The sequence below is a fragment of the Poromitra crassiceps genome (assembly GCF_964638095.1).
Source record: "Poromitra crassiceps genome assembly, chromosome: 16".
Taxonomy (NCBI): domain Eukaryota; kingdom Metazoa; phylum Chordata; class Actinopteri; order Beryciformes; family Melamphaidae; genus Poromitra; species Poromitra crassiceps.
In genome coordinates, this window is record NC_139645.1 from 27,833,823 (window position 1) to 27,860,876 (window position 27,054).

At 45.8% G+C, this 27,054-nt stretch overlaps 4 pseudogenes across 4 annotated transcripts; 2 read left to right on the top strand and 2 right to left on the bottom strand.

Moving 5' to 3' along the window:
• On the top strand, positions 1–12,828 carry LOC310791555 (Krueppel-like factor 13 pseudogene; annotated as a pseudogene). Its single transcript has 3 exons — positions 1–171; positions 883–1,000; positions 12,509–12,828. The product of its transcript is annotated as a Krueppel-like factor 13 pseudogene (transcript).
• A 648-nt stretch (positions 12,829–13,476) lies between these two features.
• Positions 13,477–14,838, top strand: LOC310790863 (26S proteasome non-ATPase regulatory subunit 12 pseudogene; annotated as a pseudogene). Its single transcript has one exon. The product of its transcript is annotated as a 26S proteasome non-ATPase regulatory subunit 12 pseudogene (transcript).
• Positions 14,839–16,589: 1,751 nt separating this feature from the next.
• Positions 16,590–17,726, bottom strand: LOC310790861 (26S proteasome non-ATPase regulatory subunit 13 pseudogene; annotated as a pseudogene). Its single transcript has one exon. The product of its transcript is annotated as a 26S proteasome non-ATPase regulatory subunit 13 pseudogene (transcript).
• A 2,784-nt stretch (positions 17,727–20,510) lies between these two features.
• Positions 20,511–21,191, bottom strand: LOC310790887 (B-cell receptor-associated protein 31 pseudogene; annotated as a pseudogene). Its single transcript has one exon. The product of its transcript is annotated as a B-cell receptor-associated protein 31 pseudogene (transcript).
• Between the last annotated feature and the right edge of the window lie 5,863 nt (positions 21,192–27,054).

A 27,054-nucleotide genomic window follows, 5' to 3' on the forward strand; every position in this document is an offset into this window, starting at 1 on the left:
ATGGATCACTTTGCAGCAGAGTGCCTGGTGTCCATGTCCAGCCGGGCTGTGGTGCACCAGAAGCCGGCAGACAACTCCTCTCTGTTTGTGGTGGCTCGGATCTTAGCGGACTTCAACCAGCAGCCGCCCAGCGAGCACAGCGCCCGGGACGGCCCCGAGCCGCAGCATCAGGTGGGGGTAGGCTACACAATCAATCTCCCATAAGTTCTTACTCACGGGTCCTTGAAAGTTGAAATCCTTGAAAGTTAGTGAATTTATAGTCTATATTTTGTGCAGGAGTAGAAATTGAAGTTCTTTTGATATTCATAAACAAAACCCAGTTTGAGAAGTGTTCACATTAAAGTCTGCTAGTTAGACTTTGAGTCAAAGTACCATTTTAATAGGACCTATTTTTAAGGTGTGCAGGCCAGTGCAAAAATAAATAAATAAATAAATAAACAAATAAATAAATAGCACTTGATATACACACACACACACACACACACACACTTCTTCTCTCTCTCTCTGTCACACCATGTGTAAAGCAGGAAGTGACGTTCACTTTGGCTCTCTGTTATTGCAGCTTTTCACACAACCCGGCCGCCCCACCCTGCCAATAAAAGGAAGCGATCGCAAAGAAATGACTCGAATGCAAAGAAAACACCAGCGCAGACACAGCATGACAGCAAAAAATATGGCCAAAGTGGGCGGGTCTCCAGACATCACGTTCCCGCGCCCAATAGCAGGCGGTGCTGCGGCTCTGGGAAACCCCCTCTTGTCCAAATATGGCTACTAATACATCACGTCTGGCTCAAAGAAGAGAAAAGGGGGAAAAAGGAAGAGAAAATATGGCAGCGGCCAAAATGCCAGTCACACTCACTCACATCCATCTTTCTTTTACAGTGTATAAGCAGGACTCAGCAGCGCCCCCTGCTGAAGAAGCACAGCTGCCATTACTCAGGCTGTGACAAGGTCTACGGCAAGTCCTCCCACCTCAAGGCCCACCTCAGGACCCACACAGGTCAGTCCGCCACACGCCACGGACCACCTCAGGACCCACACAGGTCAGTCCGCCACACGCCACGGACCACCTCAGGACCCACATGTCAGTCCGCCACACGCCACGGACCACCTCAGGACCCACATGTCAGTCCCCACACTCCAAAGACCACCTCAGGACCCACATGTCAGTCCCCACACGCCACGGCAAAACTAAAAATCACACCCAGGTGTTGAAATAAGTGGTGCAGGTGTGCAGGTCGCACCCTTCTCCTCCACCCCCTCTCCCCTCTCTCTGACACTGTGTGTGTGTGTGTGTGTGCGCGCGTGTGCGTGTTTCGAGCTGCTCTCTCCATAGCGTGCCAAAGTCTCGCCAATGAGGAAATGAAATATTTCTCCATTCATTTTTTCCACACGTTTCTTAAACTGTGCATGCATGCACGTGCGTCAATGTGTGTGTGTGCACGCGTCCGTGTGTGTGTGTGCATGCGTACATGTGTGCGTGCGTGCTTTACCGGCTTTTTGTACTGCTATCGACCTCGAGACGAGATGCTCTCTCTCTCTCTCTCTCTACGGCGGTGTCTCTGTCTGTGTCGACCGGGGAGTTGGGGACAGGGCCTAGGCTCAGGGCTAATGTCCACCAGCTCCAGAACAGATGTGGTACGGCTCCGGTACGACTGCGAACAGACCCACACTCATTCAATCTGTCAGACGCACACGGAATCCGACAAAAATAGAACAGGTGCACAATTTTTCTGTACCGCATGTATCGCCCATCTATTAACATGGGCGAGGGTCTGATCCGGCAGTTTGACCAGATCCGCAACGCAGCCGTACATCTGGTGTACATTTGGTGTTAATCATGTCCACATCTGGCCCACACACATCTGATCCACAAACACACATAGTCACTTATAGAAGTCTTAAAAACATGGATTTTCTTTTTTGGCGATTGGGTGACGAGCACTTGTGTTCTGGAAATTGCTCAGACATCCCTGATTGTAAATAAAGCCATACAGTTTCATGATTATAGAAACATCTTCACTCCCGCCGGAGCATCTGAAAGACAGTAATGTCGGCCGCGTGGGCGAGGAGTAGAAAATTGGGGACATTTTCTGGGGACAGCTAGAGCCGGGGACAGGTCACACGAAACGGGGACTGTCCCTGAAAATCGGGGACATCTGGTCACCTTAAGCTACAGTCCTGCTAGACAAAGGATGGAACAACATATTTCACAGTCTGTTTGCTTTTTTGTCTGGTTTCCAGGTCTTTGTCTTTTCCCCTTTGTCGTCGAGTGATTGTCCTCCCCACCCAAAGCCCCCCGCCCCGCCCCGGCCGGGCCCCCCACCCCCCCGCCCCGGCCGGGCCCCCCACCCGTCTAAGACCCACTGACGCGCCCCTTCAGGGGGATCCGTGTGCCACATACATTGAAGCCTCAGGAGCTTTATGTAACAGCTTGATTTAGCAGCTTTAACGATGGAAAAGTAGCACAGCCATCTCATTGACTATATAGACATAGACTGCCATAATCCAACTGTTGACCTTCATCTAAATAAAACGGTATTTAGATTAAGGTGTTTACATGAGTTGCTTATAGAATATTCCATTCATATTGCCATTTACATGCTACAGAGCAGAGAGTGAGGTCAAGTTAAAAAAACATTGTCTCACTACAATGGAATGGCTACTACAGGGACTGGACTAACATCATCACACATGAGTTGGTGGTGCTAAGGCACTTTCTAATTTGTTTACCAACTGCTGTTAAACAAAACTGTAGAAGAAGAAAAGGAGCAGTGAGTCGGGGGTGTTGGGCTTGTCGATGCCTCGCCTGACCGCTCTCGTCTGCTTTGCAAGCGAGGCACCAGTCAACTCGAACAAGCCTATTATCATCCCGGTCACATGGGAGGAGAGTTAGGAAGCTGTTGTGACCCCTTTTGAACTTTGACCTCTTTCCTGTTGGTTGCCTGTAATTTTGGGCTGTGGCCAGAATGGATTTCTATTCCCTCATTTGTATTTCCCTACATAGCGCTGCTGCTGCTAGTGCACTAATTAGCTGCTCTATTAGTGCATTAATTAGCTGCTCTATTAGTGCACTAATTAGCTGCTCTATTAGTGCACTAATTAGCTGCTCTATTAGTGCACTAATTAGCTGCTCTATTAGTGCACTAATTAGCTGCTCTATTAGTGCACTAATTAGCTGCTCTATTAGTGCACTAATTAGCTGCTCTATTAGTGCACTAATTAGCTGCTGCTGCTAGTGCATTAATTAGCTGCTCTATTAGTGCACTAATTAGCTGCTCTATTAGTGCACTAATTAGCTGATCTATTAGTGCACTAATTAGCTGCTCTATTAGTGCACTAATTAGCTGATCTATTAGTGCACTAATTAGCTGCTCTATTAGTGCACTAATTAGCTGCTCTATTAGTGCACTAATTAGCTGCTCTATTAGTGCACTAATTAGCTGCTCTATTAGTGCACTAATTAGCTGCTGCTGCTAGTGCATTAATTAGCTGCTCTATTAGTGCACTAATTAGCTGCTCTATTAGTGCACTAATTAGCTGCTCTATTAGTGCACTAATTAGCTGCTCTATTAGTGCACTAATTAGCTGCTCTATTAGTGCACTAATTAGCTGCTCTATTAGTGCACTAATTAGCTGCTCTATTAGTGCACTAATTAGCTGCTCTATTAGTGCACTAATTAGCTGCTCTTCTATTAGTGCACTAATTAGCTGCTCTATTAGTGCACTAATTAGCTGCTCTATTAGTGCACTAATTAGCTGCTCTATTAGTGCACTAATTAGCTGCTCTATTAGTGCACTAATTAGCTGCTCTTCTATTACTGCAATAATTAGCTGCTCTTCTATTAGTGCACTAATTAGCTGCTCTATTAGTGCACTAATTAGCTGCTCTTCTATTAGTTCACTAATTAGCTGCTCTCCTATTCGTGCACTAATTAGCTGCTATATTACTGCACTAATTAGCTGCTCTCCTATTCGTGCACTAATTAGCTGCTCTATTAGTGCACTAATTAGCTGCTCTTCTATTAGTGCACTAATTAGCTGCTCTATTAGTGCACTAATTAGCTGCTCTTCTATTACTGCACTAATTAGCTGCTCTCCTATTCGTGCACTAATTAGCTGCTCTATTAGTGCACTAATTAGCTGCTCTTCTATTAGTGCACTAATTAGCTGCTCTATTAGTGCACTAATTAGCTGCTCTTCTATTACTGCACTAATTAGCTGCTCTCCTATTCGTGCACTAATTAGCTGCTCTATTACTGCACTAATTAGCTGCTCTTCTATTAGTGCACTAATTAGCTGCTCTATTAGTGCACTAATTAGCTGCTCTTCTATTAGTTCACTAATTAGCTGCTCTATTAGTGCACTAATTAGCTGCTCTATTAGTTCACTATTTAATGAGCGGTAAATCACACTTTATTAATGAGTGAATTCAGACATTTCAGGGAGCCCAGCCAGACACTGAGCCCGACACCGACTTGATAACACCCAGGGCTGTAGTGGAGGGTAAACGCACGTACATTTGACGTACCTTTTTAAATACAACATAGCGTTTAATCACCTTTTTATGGTGGTTTATTATGCACTTGTTATTGTGTGATTTTTAATCAGGGACGTCCTCAGCTGTAGCCGGCTCAATTTGAAAGCTATAGCGAAGCTACTGCTAGCATCATAATATGCAACTAGAAGACCTAGAAGGTATCTAGATTGCTACCAACCATGTCATGCCAGCTTGTCAGGACGGGGGTTAGATAACGCTCCAGATTTAGCCAGAATCTTGTCGAGGAAAAAACTGGCATGGCCATTTTCAAAGGGGTCCCTTGACCGCTCACCTCAAGATATCTGAATGAATGAGAAGGGGTTGTATGGGCAACCTGGAGAACGTGGTTCCTCTCCGTTAGAGGTGATGATGATGATGATGATGATGATAATGATGAAATTATATTTATAGTGATATCTCTCTCTGTCGTTTGGGTTAGGTGATTTCTCTCCACTCCCCCAGGTACGGGGCCGAGGGGCTATCCTTTTACCACCCCGGCCTGGGGGGGGGTTCACCCGGGCTATATTTCTGGGCACACCTCTAGCAGCCATGTCACCGTATCGTCATCCACAGACAGCAGGCCATGCATCCCGTTGGGAGCCCGATACATCGGGCATTCCAGAATGACATGGTCTGCTGTCTGTTCCTCTGCACCGCACTCACAGGTCGCACTAGGAGTCAAGCCCCATCTGAACATTGATGAGCGGAAACGCCCGACGCCGGTCCTGAGGCGATTAAGCCTCACCCATGCCTGTCTAGGCAGGTCCATCCCAGTAGGAGGAGAACCGACATCGGGGATGAAGCAATGGAGTCTAGAGGTGTTTACCTCCCACTCCATTCTCCAAAGGTGATCCGCCCATCTTGCTGCACTGATGTTGGCTTCACTGCATTGCTGCAGGAGTTCCCGAGCAGCAGGAACAAATGGGTGTCTGGACTTGAGGCGCCGGGGAGGCTCAGTTGTTGTGACAAGCCTTTCATGGAGCAGGTGGTTTGGCTCCATGGCCCGGCACGCCAGACGTGCTGTGGCTCCTTTGCGACGAAGTCCAGCGGGCTGGATGCCTGCAAGAATGGGGAGATTGTCCACAGGAGTGGGACGCAGGCATCCTGTCACAATGCGCAAGGCTTCATTGATGGGCGCATCGATGAGGCGAGTGTGAGCACTACGACTCCATACCGGAGCGCAGTATTCGCTAGTTGAGTAAACAAGGGCCAGGGCTGCCGTACGCAAAGTTCTTGCGCCGGCACCCCAGCCTGACCCAACTAGTCGCCTCATCAATGCCACTCGTGTTGTCAGCTTCTTGCGCAGTGACTCGAGGTGTCGGCGGAACGTGAGCGACCTGTCCAGTGTCACGCCGAGGTAGGTTGGCTCGGCGCAAAATGGCAGGGATGTTCCTCCGACATGTACCTGGAGCTCACGTTTAGCCTCCCTGTTATTAAGATGGAAGGCTGCCGACACCGTCTTTGCCACACTTAGCTTCAGTCTCCATTTATGGAGGTATGCCACTAGCGTCTGCATGTCCTGGCTCAGAGTCCACTCCACCGACTGCCAGTCTCCAGCGGAGAACACCAGTGCGAGGTCATCTGCATAGGCGTACTTCCGTGAGACTGTATCAGGCAAGTCGTAGGTATAGATGTTATACAGGAGGGGAGCCAGGACAGATCCCTGAGGGACGCCGTTCTTAAGGCGTCGTAACCTGCTTCGCTGTCCACTACCGGTGGTAAGGGTGAAACTGCGATTTTGGATAAGCTCCATGATCATGCTGACCAAAGTATTAGAAATATAGTGATATATAGTGATATGTTTCAGTTGTTCTAGTTGTCTATATTGTATCTAGTGTTGCGGGCGACTTAAGTTTATAGTTTGTGCACCTTTTTTAGAACATTTTACGGTATAGTTTATCCACTTTTTTGTACATACCCTAACCCGCTCCTCTCACCATGCAGCTTTCAAAATGATGCAGTGAGTGGAGTCAGGCTCAGACCTGGGGGGTTTAGTTAGTCTTGAATTAATAACCGACCGAGTTTTGATAGAGTTTGAGTAAAAACTTGATGACTTTCGCTAATGCTTTTAGCATAACTCACTGGAGTTGAACATAGCGGAAATTTGCACCACAGCTAGGGAAATGTCCGAGCACAACCACACCCAATAGGCCATCAGCAAAAAAATTGAAAAATGTCAAGGACAATATGGAATTTGGATTGAAACACATTTCTAATACTTTTATATGCTTACTATTATGTACATGAGACCCTGAATAACTTCAGGAGGTTCTGTGATCTGGATTTCCAGAGTCTTCAATGAGAGCCAGTATGGGCCTCAGGTATCGGTGCAGCGGTGGACTGGGTTTGGACCGGCTGACCTGCCGTCTCGTCTCATTCTCACAGCATGTAATGTATATCTGCTGTGTGACACCATGCAAACAGAGAGGCCTTTCAAACTGCCCAGCCTGCTATTTACTTTGTACCGTGCTACCACACAGGTCCCCCTCCAACACACACACACACACACACACACACACACACACGCGCGCGCACACACACACACACACACACACACACACACACACACACACACACACACACACACACACACACACACACACACACACACACACACACACACACACACACACACACACACACACACACACACACAGGAACTCTACATAACCACACAAATGCATGCAGGGACACTTAACATAAACACACACAAACACACATGGCCAAATAATGTATGCACACACACACACACACACACACACACACACACACACACACACACACACACACCTATACCTACACACACACATACACAGCTTTCCCGGGCCAGCAGCAGTGAATCCGACGCTGTGGTTTCGTGTCGGTGTTGAAGAAAAGCAACATTGAGCAGCTGGAGTGGGCGGGGCTTCAGAGGGGGAGGGTTTCTTTTTTCCAGGTTGGACGTGAACCCGTTCCCCTCTGACCCAACTTGTCCTCCGTCCTCTCACTGTAACAGTCATCCCCTCCTTCACAGAAGAGACAAACTCTTTCTCAATGGGACGTCATAGTAGAATAGGTACAATCACGTGTTCAATCACAAAAATGTGCCTAACTCGCAAACGGATTCACGGAAAATCATGAAGTCCGGCCATTTACATTGACCCTCTGCTTCCTCTTGGTTAAGAAGTCTAATGAAGACACATTCATTCAGCAACATGGCTGATTTCTTGCCTCAAATGTTTTCAGAAACACATTTGTGGTGAAGCTGTGAGAGAACGTTTCCAAACGACGCCTCATCTTTTTCCAGTTTGAAATCAGAGGCTTTTGTCGTATGGAAGTGGGCCTGCCTGGTTTCATCTAAATTGGGTTGGGAAAACGTTGGTAGACTGGAGAGCAGAAAGATTCCTAACATGCTTAACATTCTTAACCCATTGATACCTGATGCAGCATTTGTGTGTGTATCCCTTTAAGACCGCAAAACGCGTCACGCGATCTTAAAGGGATACACACACAAATGAGGGATATACATATATAATGCTGCATCAGGTATCAATGGGCTAAAGAGGTTTTCTCAGCAGCTTGTGTCAGTAACATGTCTGCTGTCTCGCTCAGCGCCTCGGTGCTTGAGGGGTTAAATTAATTTGTTTAGAATCTGCTTGTGAGGTTCATGTTGTGTTTAGTTTTAGTGTCTCCAATTTTAAAGAAATGTGCAGAAAAGAGCAGTAAACACGAGCCATCTGGCTTTGTTTAAGTAGCCCTCTCTGTCTATTTTTCCTTTCTGTGATGCTATTTTAGCTCGTCTATGATACATGTAACTATCCACAACACTAATGATACAGTGTACAGGCTGCTGCAGTGTGCAGGCTGCTGCAGTGTGCAGGCTGCTGCAGTGTGCAGGCTGCTGCAGTGTGCGTGCAGGGGCTGCAGTGTGCAGGCTGCTGCAGTGTGCAGGCTGCTGCAGTGTGCAGGTGGCTGCGGTGTGCAGGCTGCTGCGGTGTACAGGCTGCTGCAGTGTGTAGGCTGCTGCAGTGTGCAGGCTGCTGCAGTGTGCAGGCTGCTGCAGTGTGCAGGCTGCTGCAGTGTGCAGGCTGCTGCAGTGTACAGGCTGCTGCAGTGTGTAGGCTGCTGCAGTGTGCGTGCAGGGACTGCAGTGTGCAGGCTGCTGCAGTGTACAGGCTGCTGCAGTGTGTAGGCTGCTGCAGTGTGCGTGCAGGGGCTGCAGTGTGCAGGCTGCTGCAGTGTGCAGGCTGCTGCAGTGTGCAGGCTGCTGCAGTGTGCAGGATGCTGCAGTGTACAGGCTGCTGCAGTGTACAGGCTGCTGCAGTGTGCAGGCTGCTGCAGTGTGCAGGCTGTGTGCAGGCTGCTGCAGTGTGCAGGCTGCTGCAGTGTGCAGGATGCTGCAGTGTACAGGCTGCTGCAGTGTACAGGCTGCTGCAGTGTACAGGCTGCTGCAGTGTGCAGGCTGTGTGCAGGCTGCTGCAGTGTGCAGGCTGCTGCAGTGTGCAGGCTGCTGCAGTGTGCAGGCTGCTGCAGTGTGCAGGATGCTGCAGTGTACAGGCTGCTGCAGTGTACAGGCTGCTGCAGTGTACAGGCTGCTGCAGTGTGCAGGCTGTGTGCAGGCTGCTGCAGTGTGCAGGCTGTGTGCAGGCTGCTGCAGTGTGCAGGCTGTGTGCAGGCTGCTGCAGTGTACAGGCTGCTGCAGTGTGCAGGCTGCTGCAGTGTGCAGGATGCTGCAGTGTACAGGCTGCTGCAGTGTACAGGCTGCTGCAGTGTGCGTGCAGGGGCTGCAGTGTGCAGGCTGTGTGCAGGCTGCTGCAGTGTGCAGGCTTCTGCAGTGTGCAGGCTGCTGCAGTGTGCAGGATGCTGCACTGTACAGGCTGCAGTGGCAGGCACACATGCGCACACACACACACACACACACACACACACACACACACACACACACACACACACACACACACACACACACACACACAGAGCTTAGAATTCAGAGTTTTAGTCTGAGCCCGATGAGACCTGACCAAGCCCGACGGGCTCGGGCCGACAATTTCTGCTAATTGGTCGGGCCGGGTTGGGCTTCAACTTACTAGGGCCGGGCCGGGTCGGGTTTGAATTTTCAGGCCCGTTGAGAACTCTACCAGAAACCCACCGGCACCGGCTGTTTTCACTAAGCTTTTATTTCTCTGGGTCAAGCTGCCAAACCAGGAAACACGGGGTACAAAATGTTAAAGTGGATTCAATAAAACTCGGATACAAACAAGGTCGTTATTTTACCACAACTGAAGAGTCTGTTTTGGGTTCTGTGTTCAGTATTTGTCTTGGAGCAGTTTGGATCCCAGATATTATTAGTGAACCCATCAACTGCTTCCTCGCCGCCTCGCCTTTAATTACAGCGAGTTTGGGAACAGAGAGTTGAGAGTTGAACTCAAAGAGGCATTCCTCGCGGTCGGCAGCGTGTTTCCATCACCAGCCAACCTTCACAGACGGCTAGAAACAAGCTGTTCAAGCTCCCATCTGTAACTTGTCCCCTTAGTCCCGCCCACTGGCGCCGGAACAAGGGGGACATGGGGACATTTTGTCCCGCTTCAAATTTGGTCCGCCTAAAAAAAAAAAAAATGAGGGGGCAACTGCACCCGACGCTTAGAGCCCACTTTACACTGTTTACACAGCCTGTGATGCTTGTTAAAGCCGTGTGATCATTGTGGGATTATTACACCTGAGAGACAGAGACTGAGTGGGGAAGAATATTGGAGAATCGGCAGCGAGCACTCCAAGAGCCCAATCCCCCGCCCCCACCCGCCCCGACTCGCTGCTCGGCTTTCTTCGGAGGCGCTAAACCAAATGGGTGTTTTGTGTGTCTGGGATACACTTCCTCAGTACTTATATAAGTTCAGTTTTATTTATTTTTCATTGTTACTGTACTCAGTAATGCCTTTAGGATGGCTTGAATGTGTTGCCATTGGCTGCCTGCTGCTATAATCGTATAGGGTTATTGTTGTTTTATTTTTGTGTTGAGATGACAAGTTTTGCACTGTTTCGAAGTGATAATAATAATAATAATAATAAGTTCACTGTTTCTGCCTGTGTTGCTGTCTGTTGTAGTTTAATTGTAAAATGACCCCAGGTCACCAAGTGAGTGAGAAAAGGAGAAAATACTGAATAATTACATCACTACAGTATAATCCTAATGTTAATTTAAAATGAGATATTCCTCTAAATATGGCTAAAAATCACGGGCGCCGGCACGGACAATTGACGTTTTTTTGACGTTATTGACGTTCAAAAAAAATAAAAATAAATACCCCTTATTGCAAACTCGTTCTGGCGCCACTGGTCCCGCCCCCACACAGCCGATCTGACACTGGTGTTCACCATGTTTCTGACAGTTTGACTTTGCTCAACCTCTATATGGGAAAATAATCTTATTATGACTGAGGTGATAATGATATTTAACGTTATGTTTAAATTATTTTATGGACAACTTATATGCAGTAGGCATTTTCGGACTCCCTGAGGAAACTGCCCGCTGTGGAGCTCCCAAGAGAGCTATAGGCCCTTTTCACAGCAACCATTTTGAGGTGGTAGAGCAGGAGGTAAAGCAGGTGTACAAAATGTACATTAATGAGGGCCTTGGCACTGGAACATGATGGAACAACAATCGTTAATGGTATACACTTGCTTTACTTCCTGCTTTACCACCTCAATGTGAAATGGGTCTATTAGGAACACTGACGTAACCGAAGCCGGTCGGTGGTTAGCATGCTAACCGCTACTAGTAGCTTCACAGCAAAGCAAGTGAGAGTTGTGAGAGAGGATTGATACTATTTTGGCTAACAATTAGCTAGGTAACATTCGCTCGCCAAAAGAAAATGCACACCTGCCCGCCCATAAGAAAAGAGTATTCACCCAGACAATGGTATACTACACATTATTATCTGTGCTCAGGACACTGTGACGACTTGAGGAGAAGGAATTCTCCTTTCCTGAAAGCACATGGACAATAAACTATTTTACAAGCTTCAAGCTATAACAATATGTTTACCACATTAATTAATTGTTATTTATAATAAACAACATAAAAAGAAAATCCCCTCACTAGCTCCTCACGTGCGTTTGATTTGATTAGTTAGACGAAAGTTTAAAGCTTCCCCGGGGAAACTGGCACAGCAATAAAGGCAACATACTGGAAATAAGAGGAGAGAAAACAGTTAGTGTTGACTGTTACAATACCACAATTATGAAGATATATATTTATTTACCAATTAAAACGATGAAATTATCTGAATCACAGCATGAGAGCAGAAGAAAGAAGAATATACATTAATATACATGTAATTTAGAAGGAATCTCTTGCGCTTCAGCCCCTGCACAGATGGAGGTTAGTGATCTCACAAAATACTGAAAAACAGTTCAATGGTCCACCTTTGACTGACTGAACCCAAAGAGGATACTGGAGCCCACGATTCACTGGAAAATGATTTAATAGGTGCAAACACCCACATTTCAAACGTTTCAGAAATCATTTTGAGGAAATATATGTGAAAGATGAAGTTATCAAAATAACACGAGAAAAAAATCTTTATACCCCCCCCCCACACATATATATAGATATCTATATAGATATAGATATATATATATGTGTGTGTGTGTGTGTCTAGGACAAGGTCTGTGTTTTCTGTTCTCAATGTGGGGTCCGGGGACCACCAGGGCTCCTTGAAGGGGTTCCACAGAGTCCCCAGCAAATTGATGGATTGTTACACTTTACCATTATATTAGCGAATGTGGAAGAATGACTATTGACTATCTCTCTTCCTACAATACAGATAGTCATGGAATCCTGGACAAATAATAATAAAAATATTCTCAGATTAAATCTAATCAAATAGGGCTCTGAGACCCGTATTGAATGACGGGTCCTTGGTGTGAGAAAGTTTGATAAGCAGTCTTCTAAGCTGCCTGTATGTATGTATGTGTGTGTGTGTGTTTCAGGAGAGCGCCCGTTCCCGTGCACGTGGCCCGACTGCAGTAAGAAGTTCGCCCGGTCGGACGAGCTGGCGCGTCACTACCGGACGCACACGGGCGAGAAGCGCTTCGGCTGCCCGCTGTGCGACAAGCGCTTCATGAGGAGCGACCACCTGATGAAGCACGCGCGGCGCCACGCCGACTTCACGCCCGCCATGCTGACACAGCCCGGCGCGGCCTGCGGGGGGCGCTCCGGATCCATGCTAACACAGCCCGGCGCGGCCTGCGGGGGGCGCTCCGGCTCGCTCGGCTCCAGTCCCGCGCTCAGTCCGGCCGCCTCGCCTTAAAGCGGGAAACGGAGCAACCCTAAAAATGAATGGGGAATGAAATAGCTTAACCGAACCCGTGACTATGGAAGTGTCATTATGCAAGACTGGATCATCAGGTTTTAGATATGATGTCAGATGGAATCATGTGTGCCAAAATCATTCCACAATCAGCATTCTGAAGTCATTTAATTGTCTGGTAAAGCGTGTCTTATCCTTCTTCTAAAGTGTATTTTACAGTCTGAAACAAACATCTGTCAACTTTCACTTTTACTCCACTACATTTCCTAAATAAAAGGTATACTTTTACTCTATTACATTTCCCCTGGGCATCTTCATTACTCATTACTACAAAATAAAATGTAATGTTGTCAGATGGCAAACAAAATCTTTAGAGTACAATTGTACTGTATGTGATTTTCTTTTAAATAACCCATGATGTGAGAACATCACAATGACATCATCATGATGTCCTCAGTGATGTCACTCGAGGAATTGTCATCGGCGATGTCATAAATCCTTCCCTGCAGAGGTTATAACTTGGATGACACTTGCTCACAGCCGAGCGATTCAAGCCTGAACACTGAGGCTGCTCGTGAGGCAGATTCTGCACGCAGGGAAAAAGTCATTGTACTCGATCATCAATTGACCATGGCTAACGTGTCTGAGGAGCGCTTGCAGTGGTCTGATGGAAAGATTGTGAAGATGGAGATGGACTACACTTCAACAGTAGACCGGCGTCTCCCTGAGTGCGAGAAACTGGCAAAAGAGGGCAAGCTGCAGGAGGCCGTTGAGAGCTTGCTGTCGCTGGAGAAGCAAACCAGAATGGCGTCAGACATGGTGTCCACCTCAAGAATTGTGGTGGCTGTGGTCCAGATGTGTTATGGGGCCAAGGACTGGGATGCCCTGAATGAAAACATCATGCTGCTGTCCAAAAGGAGGAGTCAACTCAAACAGGCTGTGACCAAGATGGTGCAGGAATGTTACAAGTACGTAGACGCAACGACTGATCTGACCCTCAAGCTGAGACTCATAGACACTCTTCGCACTGTGACTGCTGGCAAGATCTATGTCGAGATTGAGCGGGCCAGACTCACAAAGACCTTGGCCAATATCAAGGAACAGGGCGGAGAGGTCAAAGAGGCAGCTGCAATCCTCCTGGAGCTGCAGGTGGAGACATATGGCTCCATGGAGAAGAAGGAGAAGGTGGAGTTAATCTTGGAGCAGATGAGGCTGTGCAACACAGTCAAGGATTACATTCGCACCCAGATCATCAGCAAGAAGATCAACACCAAGTTCTTCCAGGAGGACGGCACTGAGGAGTCGAAGCTGAAGTACTACAACCTCATGATCCAAGTGGACCAGCATGAGGGCTGCTACCTGTCCATCTGCAGACACTACCGGGCCATCTACGACACCCCCTGCATCCTGGAAGACAGCGCCGAGTGGCAGCAGGCCCTGAAGAGCATTGTGCTGTACGCGATCCTCGCCCCTTACGACAATGAGCAGTCAGATCTTGTGCACAGAATCAACACAGACAAGAAATTGGAAGAAATCCCCAAATACAAGGACCTCCTGAAGCAGTTCACCACCATGGAGCTGATGTGCTGGGCTTCCATGGTGGAGGATTATGGCAAAGAGTTGAGGGAGGGATCGCCAGACAGCCCCGCCACAAACGTCTTCTCCTACTTGAATGAGGGTAAGAAGAGGTGGAAGGACCTGAAGAGCAGGGTGGTGGAGCACAACATCAGAATAATGGCCAAATACTACACCAGAATCACAATGAAGAGGATGGTTGGACTCCTTGACCTCTCCATTGACGAATCAGAGGCGTTCCACTCCAAGCTGGTGGTGAACAAGACCATCTACGCCAAGGTGGACCGCCTGGCGGGCATCGTCAACTTCCTGCGGCCCAAAGACCCCAACGACCTGCTGAACGACTGGTCCCACAAGCTCAACTTGCTCATGTCGCTGGTCAACAGGACCACGCACCTCATCACCAAGGAGGAGATGATCCACAACCTGCAGTGAAGCAACACAACATGTTTTTGTCCCCCCCCTTCTGATTTGTGAGTGTTTTTGAATAATGCAGTATATTGGTGGACTGTGAATGCAGCGTCATTTAATCTTTAAATTAAATAAATTTAATATACATTACACATTACTTTAAAAAAAAGTAATGCCTTACTTTACTCCCTGGAGAAAGTAATTAATTACACCACTCGTTACATTACTTTTGCGTTACACACACAAGATACACAATCTAGTTGTTGTGTTGTGCTCATGTTCAGTAACTGACTTGGACTGGGGTAATGGGGACTCCACTCAAATCGGACTCTTCTTTGGTGTCCGGACTGGACCTGGACTGGACCTGGACTCGAACGCTGTTATAAATGAGCCTATCAGACATGAACAAGATGAAGAGAATAGCACACACTGACAAGGAGAGGCTCACATTACTCTGATGTTCAAATACATCTACCAGGGAGAGAACAAGATGCAGGATAATTATCAATAACAGCATAGAAAGTAATGTTCTCATTCACTATCACATTGGCTGCTCACAACAACACAGGTATAACTTTGCCATTTTGGATATTGTGTTCATGTGTGTGTATGAAGTGTAGTCATTGTAATTCCCCTATTTGCACAGTAGGTGGCATGTGTGGTATGGGGAACGTAGCTTACCATAGGTGAGGCGGTAATCACAGGCAGCTATGTTGGGTACCAGCAGAAGCAAACAGCATCTCTCTCTCTCTCTCTCTCTCAACCGCTCATGTCAGATGAACGCCCACTAAGAGCCAGGTCTGCTCAAGGTTTTCTTCCCTGTTAAAAGGGGTCTTTTCTTTGCCACCGTCACAAAGTGCTGCTCTTGTGAAATAGTTTCAGTTGTCACATGACCTGCCAGTAAAATCACCACTGCATCATGTGACAATTGTTTCAATTGTTGGTTCTCAAATAAAGAGCTTGGTCTTCCACCTGCTCTATTTGTAAAGCACATTTAGGTAACTTGTTATGATTAGGCCCTATATAAATATCAAATTGATTGATTGAAATTGTTATACAGTAAGATACTTGCCTAATTGACACATCTCCTTTGTGCAGCATGTCAGGTGACTAAATTACAGTGCAAAAAAAGGCTTTATTACCCGCTACAAGCGATGACGAGGGTCAAAAACTGTAGTTATATAAGACATTGACTAGGCTAACCAGATGCCAGATGTTTTATTTGTAAAATACAACAATGTTTGTTTGGTAATAAATGCTTACAGTAACACAAAGAATGAACAGAGAAAACAATATTATACAAAAGTAAAGTTGGTGGGTGCAGCAGTGTCCCTGTGGATGACCCGGGGACAGGACAGAGGGGGGAACCTGTCAGCAGTGTCTCTGTGGATGAACAGGAGACAGGACAGAGGGGGGAACCTGTCAGCAGTGTCTCTGTGGATGAACAGGAGACAGGACAGAGGGGGGAACCTGTCAGCAGTGTCTCTGTGGATGAACAGGAGACAGGACAGAGGGGGGAACCTGTCAGCAGTGTCTCTGTGGATGAACAGGAGACAGGACAGAGGGGGGAACCTGTCAGCAGTGTCCCTGTGGATGAACAGGAGACAGGACAGAGGGGGGGACCTGTCAGCAGTGTCTCTGTGGATGAACAGGAGACAGGACAGAGGAACCTGTCAGCAGTGTCTCTGTGGATGAACAGGAGACAGGACAGAGGGGGAAGCTGTCAGCAGTGTCTCTGTGGATGAACAGGAGACAGGACAGAGGGCGGAAGCTGTTCAGGTCAGGATGTCGTGCGCCTGCTGCTCCACCAGCACGGCCATGTTCTTCACGTCGCCGCACCACAAGTCCAACCTCTCCTTCATCCCTTTGATCTGCTGCAGGTCCAGCACTCTGGGCTGCACCCAGGTCATCTGCACCTTCTGCTGCACCTCATCAATGTTGCCTCTGATCAGGCCCACGGACAGAGCCTTCATCACCAGCAGCTCCACCTCATTGACGGGGATCTTGGCACACCGAGCGATTTCATGGAAGGTCAGCTGCCTGTGATTTGCAGGACGGGTGAAAGTCATCTCCATCACGCAGAGCAGCTGGATCTTCTGCGTCAGTTTTGCCTTGTGTGCTGCGAGCTCAGGCTGCACGGCCCAGGTGGACTTGAAGGCCTGGAACTTCTCCACGTTGCCTCCATTGAAGGCGTACAGCGTGTCGATGAGCCACTGCTTGTCTGTGCTCCTCAGAGACTCCAAGACGGGATGCATGAGCAGCTCTCCGAAGTTGTAAACTCCTTCTCCTAACAGTCCAGCCAGGCCCAGTGCGAACGCCCTCTCCTGCTTCTCCATCTCTGCCAGGTTTTTGATATCCACACAGCCCAGGTAGCGCAGCGCGTCCTTGTAGTAAGAGGCATGGTTCCCAATGATGCGGTAATATTTGCTGGAGAGATCGTAGAAGCGGCCATGGACGGATGTCACGCCAGGCAAGTTATTCAACATTTCCTCTACATCTTCGATGAGTTTCTTTGTGGCTGGAAGATCGTTGCTATCCAGTTTAAGAGCACCAATCGATGTCTTGCAGAGAATGACGGCCTCTTTACTGCTTTTCACCGTTTCCTTGGTCTTCTCGAGGAAAGTGATGGCATCTTTAGGATCTGTCATCTGTCTGGCAACATAGAGGATCATCTCCACCAGCGACAGTGGATTGAGTCTGTGCTCAAAGTCACTGAGGACATTTTTGTAGAGCTGTATGAGGCCATCTCCCATTCTGAAGCAAGGATCTTTAACGAACTCTGTCAGCTTCAGTGTTAACTGATGCCACAACTTTTGGTTGTAGAGATCGTCCAGTGTGCGCCACTCCGCTGCCATCCTCGGGGTCGAGCTGTTGCTCTGTTGCTGCTTAAGGTATCCGCTAACATCTTTCATTGTGGCGACAGTCTATCTATATCTTAATTGTAACAAATGTTACTGAATGTGGACACTGTAAAACTTGCGCTGTCGGCACTTATATAGCGTCGCCTTTTATGACATCACTGATGATGTCACAATGTCTATGACCCTCAATTGCGATGCCATCAGTGATGTCACAACACCTATGACCTCAATTGTGATCTCACAACAATCAATTACGTTACCTGAGCTGCCTATCATTGTTGATTCATGACTTCACCATCAGTGATGTCATAGCAGCGTGAGCTGTGATCAGCCTACGTAAGATGATGTTCAACGGAGTAGTTTGTGAATGTGAATGCACAGAATGTAGGGAAACAGTGGATGGATAAATCCAGGAGGTGGCGGTAATGCAACATAAAGGATGCCAACTGCCATAAAACTCCACAGAAAAAGGAGGAGTAGTTTGTGTGCACATCCAACCTGTTTTGAGGACAGGTGCTGGATAGTGGTGGCTCTTCATCATGCAGTGGCTCTTCATCTTCATCAGGAAAATGATGACGCTTTGTAGTCACCAATACATATTGGGAGCTGCTCCACTGTGCGGATATTCACTCTTTTCAACTTTCTATCTACTGTAAGATAACAATTTTTAAATTACATTATCGCACTTTATATGTGACACTTGCACTACGTTTTTTATCCCCTATTTATTTTTTATTCTACTCGTGTAATCTGTTAATCTAAAATCGTTTTATCCCTTTAAGTAGTAGCCTATTACATAGAATGTGTTTTTTTCTCACCTAAAGTTCCTTGTATTTACTTTAGTCTCGTCTGTCTAACTAAGTTGGCACTGCTTGTTCTATCGAGGTACAATTTTCGTCTTTGTTGTATGCAAGTATGACAAAAATGACAAATAAATGAATCTTGATCTTGAATAATGCCATAGCAGTGTGAGCTGTGATTGGTCAACGTAAAAAATATACTGTACTGCTACACTGTTCAGAACACGTTCACATCACAAGTGAACCGCACTAGAGTTTGTTTGGAACTGCACTGAGGCCACCTCTTTCAACAGGTCTCGGTCCGCTTTTGGTGCGCACCAGTCGATTGCTTCACACCTCCCGAAACGAACCGCACCGAGGGGGAAAAGGAACTCTAGTGGGATTCAAGCGGGCTAAACGAGGTAGGTGTGAAAGTGACCTTATAGCAACAATAAAAGGCGCAAATTCACAACACACACCCGTGCACGCCAATAGAGCAGGTGAGGCCACACAGCAGCCGAGATACAGGCGAGGCCACGCAGCGGCTGAGCTGTGTATGTGAGCTGCAGGGCTAGCTCGGCGAGCTACATACAGGCCATGCGAGGCCAGGCAGCAGCTGACCTAGCGAGACTGCGCAGCGGGTGAGCCTAGGAATCGAGCCCACGTAACGCGCGAGATGCCTAGTTGTATCAAAGGGAGCAAGTTTGTTTCAATTTTTGTCCCACTGATGACATCATCAGTGACATCATTATTGACCATAATAATCTTATGGCATGACTGATGATGTCATAGGCACTAATGGTGTCATAGGCATTGTGACATCATCAGTGATGTCACTCGAGCAGACATTGTGACATCCTTGTGATGTCATCAGTGAATGATGGGCCCCCACATACCTTCTTAACTATTTTACTGTAGTCGGGGAAGCTCACAGCCACAACACCAGAGCTAGCATAGCCAACCTCAAGCCTAAGATCTGTTTTAAGACCAAGATGGGTCAGCGCTCCCTGGCTTACTCAGGAGCGCTCGAATGGAATGAGCTGCCTGCACCCATCAAACAGAGCACAAGCCGACAGTTTTAGGAAGAACACAGGGAAATGGCTGGAGAGAGTCAAGGAATAGCCACAATAGACACTAGGAAAGGGCGTTAACTTATTGTTCTGTTTGTATTTTATTGTATTTTATTGTTTTTATCTAGTGTATTTTATCTGACTAAATTATTAGATTTATTTGATGGGAGGGTTGATAAGGGTATTCTTACATTATTATGTTATATGATTTGTTTTTAATGTATAGGAACATCGATGGGACCATGATGGAAACAAGTGTCCAACACTTTATCATGTAATCCTTTGGATATGATGTGTATTTCCATTAATAAATCAAATCAAATCAAATCAATGATGTCATCAGTGATGCAAAGTTGGCAAATGTTATGCGCATTAAAAGATGACCTAAACCTGTGTCATTGATCAGCTGTACTGATTTCTAATTGGCAGCATTGGATTTCTTGCCCCCAAAAATGTAGATTTAGTCACTGGAATCATGATCCTAGGCAGGGCTGATTTTACACTTCATGGGCCCTGGGGCTATTCATCTCTGCAGGCCCCCCCCCTCAAGTGGAAGGGAGTGTCGGCGCCATCAGGAGCAGGAATAATGACTGTTGTGATGTCATTATTCAGTATCTTCTCCTTTTCTCACTAACTTTCATGTCACCACCTGCTCTCCTGTCAGCATTCTAACTTACAAACACAAACTGTAGGTTTAGCCATCATGTTCTTTCATAAACAGCCTGATTGGGAAAGAAAACATTGCCACTGAGATGTCACAACAAGCACTTTTATTATTATAAAAAACTACTTTTGTACTTTTATATTACAATTTTTTTTTTTTTTTTTTTGGGCCCCTTGATGTCCCGGGCCCCGGGGCTTCAGCACGGCAGTACACTTATTCAAATAAATGTCCTTTGACATTTGCTCATCATAATCATATTGGTGGGTTTCATGCTTTCATATTATCTGCAATCCACAAAGAGCCGAAACCGTCTTGGTGTTTCTCAGTCGGATTTCTTGTCGCTGCTCGTCAGCAGCTTGCTGTGCTCCTCCATCAGTCTGTCGTACTCAACTGTCAGGTTCTCAGTCTGTTTCTTCATCGCCCAAACATCTCTGTCCGACTCCTGCACAGCTTTCGTGGTGGTGTCCAGCTCTTCTCTCAGCATCTTCACTTCCTGCTTCAGAGTCTTGTTCTCGTCCTCCACTCCTCCTCCTCCGGATCCCTTCTTGGCGGCGGTGTACTTCTTGGCGGCGCTGCTGACGATATCCGCCTGCTTCTCGAAGGCTTCGTTGGACACCATGAGCGCCGCCTGCTGGGAGAGCAGCGTGGCCAGGCGCCGCAGCAGCAGGCAGAGCAGGAGAGCGAAGCCGGCCATGTACTCGTTCCTCTGGGCTCTGAACAGCTTCATGTGGACGAGCTCCATGGCCACCGGGTTGTTGGTCAGGTCCACCTTCTCCGTCACGCTGTACTTCCTCACCTCACGGAAGGCGTCGGCGAGCAGGAAGATGAGGATGACGATGGCGACGATGAAGTAAGTGTTTCCATACAGAGCGATGGTCTGCAGCAGGCGAGACTTAAACACCTTACTCCACCTCTTGGGGGAGATGAATGGGATGCAGAGCAGCAGGACACCGAAGACCTCGGCGTGGAGGAAGATGGCCACGGCCGTCCACTGGAGACTCATCCTCACACACTGCAGTTAGTCCAGACCTCAACTCACACCTCTGCTGCTGCACTGTCAAGCCTCTGCTCGGTTTGTTAGCCTGTTAGAGTTAAGCAAGTGGCAGACTAGTGGAACTACGCGCAGACACCGACAGGCTGGAGCTGAAGCACGTCAACACTTTAATACCGTTAGTTTATAAACGGGAAAAACAGGAGGTACCCAGGGCAATACTACCACCACTTTTATAGCCTCAGACTGATGACATCACTGATGACATCATTACTGAACTTATCCTCAGCCAAGAAGGATGACATCATGTCCATTATCCATCCTGACTGTAGGACCCCCATCCCCCCCATGTCAACAGTGACATCATAATTTAAGTGTGACATCATCAGTGATGTCAGATGTACAGTAACAGTTATGTCATGGCGACTGTAAGGTAGACCAGACCAGACGGTCGAGAGGGTTTTACAGAATGTAGGGAAACAGTGGATGGATAAATCCAGCCCAGGAGGCGGTAATGCAACATAAATGATGCCAACTGCCATAAAACACCCACAGAAGAAGAAGGTAGACCGGTCATCCACGAATCACTTCTGGATTTTTTTTGTTTGTTTGTGATTGTTGCGATTAAAATGCTTGATTTAGCAGCAGCTTTTCTCAAAATTGCAATGAAATTTGCCACATTTTATGCGAGAAAATTACACTTTTTTCTTTTCTTTTTTCAACAATATTTTTATTCAATTTTTTAATTTTACAAGACAAGATGACGACAAAAAAAAAAAAAGGGCAGGGCAGCTCAGACACTTCACAAGTTAGCAAAAACATAGATGTGGACAACAGTAAAGGAAAGGATGGACAAATGAATGAGAATACAATAAAATAATTTAAATTAAATTAGATGTACAAGGCAAAAGGCAATAATCAGGTGGCAATATCACTTCGGTTGAGGTATCCAATAGTCAGTGTCTCTGCTAGGTTAGGGTCAATATATTTCAAATAAGGCTCCCATACTTTATAAAAGACATCGGTAACCCTTTATTTTACAGGTACCCTAGTTACATATGAACTATTTGTAATTACACATGAACACCAAATGTAATTACACAGTAATTACCAATAGTTCTAAATTACATAACAGACCTGTAAAATGGAGTGAGTCTGTTCAACTGTAGTTCATATGTAGTTACATTGTAACAGACCTGTAAAATGGAGTGAGTCTGTTCAACTGTAGTTCATATGTAGTTACATTGTAACAGACCTGTGAAATGGAGTGAGTCTGTTCAACTGTAGTTCATATGTAGTTACATTGTAACATACCTGTAAAGTGGAGTGAGACCGTTCAACTGTAGTTCATATGTAGTTACATGGTACCGGACCTGTAAAGTGGAGTGAGTCTGTTCAACTGTAGTTCATATGTAGTTACATGGTACCGGACCTGTAAAGTGGAGTGAGTCTGTTCAACTGTAGTTCATATGTAGTTACATGGTACCGGACCTGTAAAGAAGCTCCCGGCTGGGACGGAGATTGCTAAAACCCAGTGGTGGATTCGAACCACTGAACTTCTGATTGCAAAGCAGGCGGCTTTAACCACTCAGCCACGAGGGCTTTCCAAATTTCATGGTGGAGTTTAAGATAACTGTATGTCAGTCAGATGTAGTTGCTGTCACTTCATAGCTTTGTTATTATACACAGAGACTTGGGGGAAAATATTGATACTTTATTTAGTTGTAGGTATGATTTTGTCCAGAATTCCCATACAAAAATTCTAATAAAAATATTGTAGGTATAGAGGTAACAGTGAAACTATAATCAAAATAGCCATTCTTCTACATTCTAATTGTTAGCTTATAGTCCCATGAGCCATTTACAGCTCATGGGGGGGGGGGGGGGGGGGTTGGCACAGTCACACTGCAGAAATGCATTCACATTAATCAATATTGCCTGTCTTTCAAGCTACAACTAACAAAGTATCAACATTTTCCCCCAAGTCTATGCTTATAATAACAAAGCTAGGAAGTTACAACTACATCTGACTGACATACAGTTATCCTCCCAAACTCCGCTAAGAAAGTTGGAAAGCCCTCGTGGCTGAGTGGTTAAAGCCGCCTGCTTTGCAATCTGAAGTTCAGTGGTTCGAATCCACCACTGGATTTTAGCAATCTCTGTCCCAGGCCAGAGCTTCTTTACAGGTCCGGTGCCATGTAACTACATATGAACTACAGTTGAATAGACTCACTCCACTTTACAGGTCCGTTACAATGTAACTACATATGAACTACAGTTGAATAGACTCACTCCACTTTACAGGTCCGTTACAATGTAACTACATATGAACTACAGTTGAATAGACTCACTCCACTTTACAGGTCCGTTACAATGTAACTACATATGAACTACAGTTGAACAGACTCACTCCATTTTACAGGTCCGTTACAATGTAACTACATATGAACTACAGTTGAACAGACTCACTCCATTTTACAGGTCAGTTACAATGTAACTACATATGAACATCATTTATAACTATTGGTAATTACTGTGTAATTACATTTGGTGTTCATGTGTAATTACAAATAGTTCATATGTAACTAGGGTACCTGTAAAATAAAGGGTTACCAAGACATCGGTTGTTGAGTGCAGCATACATGTCATGAACTCCAGAGGCATAAGCTGCATAATTATCTGGTGCCAGTTCCTCTTTGTTGGACATTTGTCTTTAATCCAAAATAAAAGAATATTTTTTCTAGCAGCAAAAGTTAATAAATTAAATAGCCGTTTGTGATGTTTATAAACAAGTTTCTTATGGGGAAGACGCAGAGATGGGCAGTATTTTAAATACATGTATTTAAAATACGTATTTCAAATACATTTGTGTATTTTGTAATTTGTATTTGGCTGGACCGAGAAAAATAAGATGTAATTTGTATCAAGATACTTTCAGACCTTGTATTTTGTGTATTTTAAATACATAAAATACTTTTTTCTTTAATTGTATTCTCAAATTGACACATTCTTGACACAGGTTTAAACTGTGGAGGAAAGAAATGTGACATGTCACTTCTACTCTACCTCTGATTGGCTTACCCTCTAGTCTCTTAGAACAGACGAGTTGGCTTCCGCAATTTTCAAATGCTTCCGCCATACCGTCTGTACTTCGTGGGGAAGAATCATGCACCAACCGGAATGGGAAGCAGAAAGGCGGGTCTTCCGCTCATTAGTCTAATCAGAATCCAATATGCCGGCAGAAAGGCGGGTCTTCCGCTCATTAGTCCAATCAGAATCCAATATGCCGCATTCGCGTGTCGTGATTGATCGGATTCCGTAGAACTTCCTTCCAGTCTGAAGGTTTTTTCCCAACTTCCTTGTGCATGTTCTGGGGGTGTAATGTACAGACTGTATATAGCTGCATTCGCCGGATGTAGATGATACAGTCTGTTTTAAGAGACTACTTACCCTCAGAACAAACTCAACCACAAATCAGAGGCAGAGTAGGGTGGGTCTTGAGTCAGACTTCACATCACTTCTTCGTCTAAACTAGTATGAAGCCTTGTATTGGTAGAAATTCCCCCAGAGATAAATTACTAATATAAATTGATGATTAGATATTGCATGCACTGGCCTATCTGCAAATGAAACGGTTTACTGCATATTCAAACCAGTGTATCATATTGTATGTATCAAGACACAACTTTTTATCTGCTTAATTAAAATTGGCAAAGTGGGTGGCAGTGTGGGTCATGATTGTGATGTCATCAGTGATGTCACTCGATCAATTGTGATGTCATCAGTGATTTCACTCGAGCCACTGATTGCTCAACTGTGATGTTACTCAGGCAGTTGTGATGTCATCAGTGATGTCACTCGAGCAACACTGATGTAGTATGAGCCGATGGCGCACGATTGCACCAAGGTGGGTGGGCGGTCTCTGTCTGTCAGTCATGATTTTGGGAGCCCGTGGAGCCGGCGATTTCCATAACTGCAGCCATGGCGCATCATCTCCAGGGATACTGTTATGATGTCAGATGTCTAGGGCTAACATGGTCAAAGTTCCAAAACTTGAGGTTAACATGTACTGTAGAAATGCTGCCTGTAAGTCAAAAGCCCTCACAGAAGGTGATTAACAGCTGAAGTGAGGGAGAAATTAGCTGTGCTGAAAAACAGCTAAAACTGAAATGAAAGAACTGTAATGTGTTAGGGTACACACAAAGGATAATACTGTCACAGAGGACTAAGACATGATTTACCATCTAAGCGGAGACCAGAAAATTTCACATTTGATAAGCTGGAATCAGAGAATTAGGACATTTTCTTTACAGTAATGGCTCAAAATGATGAACAGATTATCAAAATAGTAAATTAATGTAATATTTGGCAATGAATTGATGGATTGACTAATTGTTGCAGCTCTTTATCAGTTTTTATAAAATGTATTTTTATGTATTTTCAAAATACAAAATACGTATTTGTATCTCAAATACTTTTTTCAGACGAGTATTTTGTATTTGTATTGTGATACATTTTTTGAGCAAGTATTTGTAATTTGTATCAAAATACTTTATGATGTATTTTCGCCCATCTCTGGGAAGACCAAGTATAAGGCTGACAGGGTCCGGGTCCAACTCCACACCAAAGATGACACTCAACTGCTGCACTATGTCTGACCAGTATCGTTCTATCTTAGGACATGACCATATGCAGTGAGTGTAATCTCCCACCTCTATCTTACACTTAAGGCAGAGGGGAGACAGGCTAGCATTCATTTTATGACGAAGGCTGGGTGATATTTGCAATCTATGTATAATTCTTAGCTGCATCGACCGCAGTCTGTTGCACACAGAAATTCTTTTGGCATTATCAAATATATCACACCAGTCCTCGTCATCAATCTCCACCTCAAGGTCCCTCTCCCATGTCTGCTTGGTGGCCAGAGTGTTCAGAGTAGAGGTAGACCTTAATAAGCTATAAAGCAAACCAATAAAACCTTTACTTGGGCCAAGTAAGAGTACCCTTTCGACCTCAGAGGCTTCTATATTTGTTGTTAGAACACGGCTCTCTTGAATACTCGATTCTGATTGGTCAATCAACAAGATTCACCGGTCATTATTTCTCGACAACCGACCGCTGCTCTGCCACACCTGGTATTAATCAGTTGATAAGAGCTTTTTGTCAGCAAACACTACTAATTAGGCCAACCAGTTGCAGCTGTGGTGTCTTGTGTGCCAATTACGAATGAAACCGCTTTGTCGTTGAAAACGCTATTAAAAAATCTATTTGAATAATTATTTTTGTCAGATTATTGAATGATTTAGTTGTAGGCCATGTTCTAAGCGGGATAATGTATATTGAGGCGGTGATTACTGGGAAATAATGACCTTCAGGTGATGATTAAGCCCTCCGCTGCGTGTCGGGCTCAATCATCACCTGTCGGTCATTATTTCCCCCGTAATCACCGCCTCAATATACATTATCCCTTACTTAAGGTCCTTGCACACAGAGTCCGAATTGTTCGCTGCGTTTTTTTAATCCGTCATCCGGGAAAAAAACGTCACGCACAGATACCTTGCCCACTGAGTCCGATGCGTTAATTATCCAATATTCGTTGCGAAGATTCGCAACGAAAAGAAAACTACCGCGATCCTATTGATCCACAACTGGCAGTGTGTCTGTGTGGCTCTCTGTCTCTCTCCCCCCCCCCCCCCCCTTCCCCATACACACACACACACACACACACACCGCGTCCCGCATTCCAAGCTGGTCTGCAATCACCCGGCACATTGTCTTTTAATTCCGAATCTCTGTATTCCTGCTTTGCCATAAAATGCTTTGTGCTGGGAGACGAACTGAATTAACTTCTCAGACGCCATTTTTCATTGTGAAT